The 2954-nt window shown below is 42.1% G+C and overlaps 1 long non-coding RNA gene across 1 annotated transcript in view; it reads left to right on the plus strand.

Moving 5' to 3' along the window:
* The window catches only part of LOC127748303 (uncharacterized), a 24717-nt gene extending 22795 nt beyond the window's left edge, over positions 1–1922 (plus strand). The window contains exon 3 of the long non-coding RNA XR_008010252.1: positions 1633–1922. This is a non-coding gene — a long non-coding RNA (uncharacterized LOC127748303). The remainder of the gene's footprint in view (positions 1–1632) is intronic.
* Positions 1923–2954: the final 1032 nt, after the last annotated feature.

The raw sequence follows: 2954 nt of genomic DNA on the forward strand, positions 1-2954 counted from the left end.
ATGTCAATATGTTTGAGTTTGAGCCACTTGGGTGAAGTGGTATATAATGGTGAAATAGTGATTTTGGTAAATTGTGAGTTATGTGTCAATGTGTGAGTTGAGGAGGCTTGATGTTGAATTTGATACATTTTGAATTGATTTCAAAGAAAAGGGATGAAATTGGTATGTTTTGATTGATTTTGAAAAGATTTGGATATGGCTTGTTTTGAAAATGGCACTTTGTGGTTTTTATGAAAAACATGGTTTTTGGGCATACTTTGGCAGGACATAACTTGAACTACAGATCTCTGTTTTGTGCCAAATTTATTTAGAAATGAAATTGGATCCGGGATGTCCATGCCGTTCGCAAATCTGTTTAGAAATAAAATTGGATCCGGGATGTCCATGCCGTTCGAAGAACGGGTGAAAAATGATTTAAAATGAGGAAGTTATGTCCGTTGGAAGATTGGGGTAAAAATCTGTGAATTCTGCAGCTTTTAACTTAGAAAATTTTTAGCAGAATCACCCCTTGCGCGTGGGCGCACCTAGCGCGTACGCGCCGATATTCCGAAAAGCGCCATCCACGCGTACGCGTGATGTGCGCGGGCGCGCCGATTGTGCTGCACCCAATGCCCAGCCATTTTCCAGAGAGCTATGCCAGAACTGTGCCGGTGTTGTGCTTGGGGCACGAGAACACCCGCGCGTACGCGAGGTTGACGCGTGCGCGTCGATGGGCAAGTTTGGAATCCACGCGCTAGCGTGCATGACGCTTACGCGTCGACGAATTTTTGAGGCCATCCACGCGTGAGCGTAGAGTGCGCGTATGCGCGGCCCTGTTTCATCCCAAAGTTGATTTTTGAGTTTTAAAAGCCAAATCTCATACTTCTAAGCCTCCGATCTCACCATTTATGTCTTAAATCATTATGGCATGCCTAGCTATTAAGAAGGGGCTAGTGAATGAGGTAACTTGCGAGTGAAGCAAGGGGAATATGAATGATCGATGAGGATCAAGATGATTATGTGAGATGTGGAGGATGGTGGAGGAAGTGCTTGTTATACCATGGGCCGAAAGGCTATAATTGTTAATGAAATGGCTGGTTATGGATTTAACCATGAGCCGGAATAGCTGTGTATGCTATGAATATTGGCTGGTTCTGGATTGAACCGTGAGCCGGAATGGCTAGTATGGATGTTGATCCATGGATGAGAATTCATGCATGTTGATGCTGAATTATTGATAATTGTGAAATTGCACTTCCAAGATGATATCATCAGCCACTAGGGACAGGCATTCATCATATGCATACTATATGAATTGTTTGAGATTGCCTATTTGACTGCATATAACTTGCTAATTGTCTAAATGCCTTACTTGCTCCTATTTGTATATTTCTTGTTTGATATAACTGTGTTTGCTACATTATATCCTGCTGGGAGGTTTGAAGGAATTGGAAAGGGAAGTATTAGTTAGACTGAAGAATCTCTAGTCAGATGCCCTTTTATGGTTTAGCTTGTTTATAAGCTTGGATATTATCTGGAGGAAGTTCCAGGATTGCCTTTGGCTTTCCTCCATTATTATGTATTATATATGTGGAAGCTGTTACCATGCTGGGGACCTTTGGTTCTCACCCATGCGGGTTTTGTGGTTTTCAGATGCAGGATGTGAGGTTTCCCGCTGAGGCATGCTGGAGACTTCTATACTTGCGAAGATCCTTTGTTCTCGGGGCTATGTTTTGGTTTATATGTTTTGCCTAGATACTTTTATCTCCATTAAATAATACAAACTGTGATGACTCCTCTTATGGGAGATTTTGGAGAATAGGTTTTATGTATTTGTGTCCCTTTGGGTTTCCTTTGGGGTTTTCCTTATTTTATCATATGTATGTATTGTTATACTCGGACCGGTTATCTTCGCAGCCGGATTTTGAGTCTTGATATTCCTGTTTTTGACACTCCTCTGTTTATATATAATCACGCGTTGGTTATCCTTTTTCGTTACGTTATCGATCGGAGTGTTGCGCTTTAAGGTTGCGGTTTTTGTTTACCCCTTTTTCTACCAAGGCTCCTAGTTATAATCAATCATTCATACTACTATACGTACTAAATTTTTATTTTAGAGGTCGTGATACCTTACCATCTATGAATTATGACTTAAGCATAAGACTCTGTATGGTAGGGTGTTACACTAAACAGGAAGTAGTTTAAGAATTTAATAACACAGCACATGTAAGAACAGAACAGCAACATCATCATCAAACAGCAAAGCAATTTTAAAATCAGCCAATTCAGACAATAAAAATAGAGCAATTATCAGGCCTAAATCCTCTAACCACATCCTAGCTACCTAACCACATGCAATTCTAACTAATCTAATCAAACAGAAATTAAACTAAGCTAACAGAATTATCTAAACAGAACATTAGAACAAGAAAAGAAATGCAGGGTAACCTGGAAGCATAGGCAGAAATAAAACTGGAAAAAGAAAGAAATTGGAAGCAATGCCGCCTAGGGAGGGCGATGAGACAGGGCTGTCGGACTGAAGTGCTAAGAAGTGGTCGCAGGGCAACGCTGAGCTTAGTGAAGCGCAGAGCAGAAAAGCAGAGCTTCTCCTCTGGTTGGGTGAAGAGAAAGGAACGGCTGAAAAAGGAAAGGAAGAAGTTGGTGATGTTGAAATGAGGCTCGCCGGCAGCAATGGAGACCGCGGCGATACTGGTGGTGTTAGAGAGAGAAGAAACGGTCAGGGAAAAGGAAGAGATAAGGAGAAGAAAAGAAGGAAGAAGAAAGGAAGGAAAGAAGGTTGGTGGTCGGCGGCGGTACTGTCGCTGGAAGGGTGGCCGGTGATGGCTTGAAGGTTCTGCAGCTTTGAAGAGAGAAGGAGGAGAAAATGGAACGTTAGAAGGAAGAGGGTGAAAGGACGCGATGGCTAGGGCTTGCACGTCACTGGGTATTAGCGAATTCGAATCCACGCGTACAAG

Source organism: Arachis duranensis, chromosome 6, assembly GCF_000817695.3.
Source record: "Arachis duranensis cultivar V14167 chromosome 6, aradu.V14167.gnm2.J7QH, whole genome shotgun sequence".
Lineage (NCBI taxonomy): Eukaryota > Viridiplantae > Streptophyta > Magnoliopsida > Fabales > Fabaceae > Arachis > Arachis duranensis.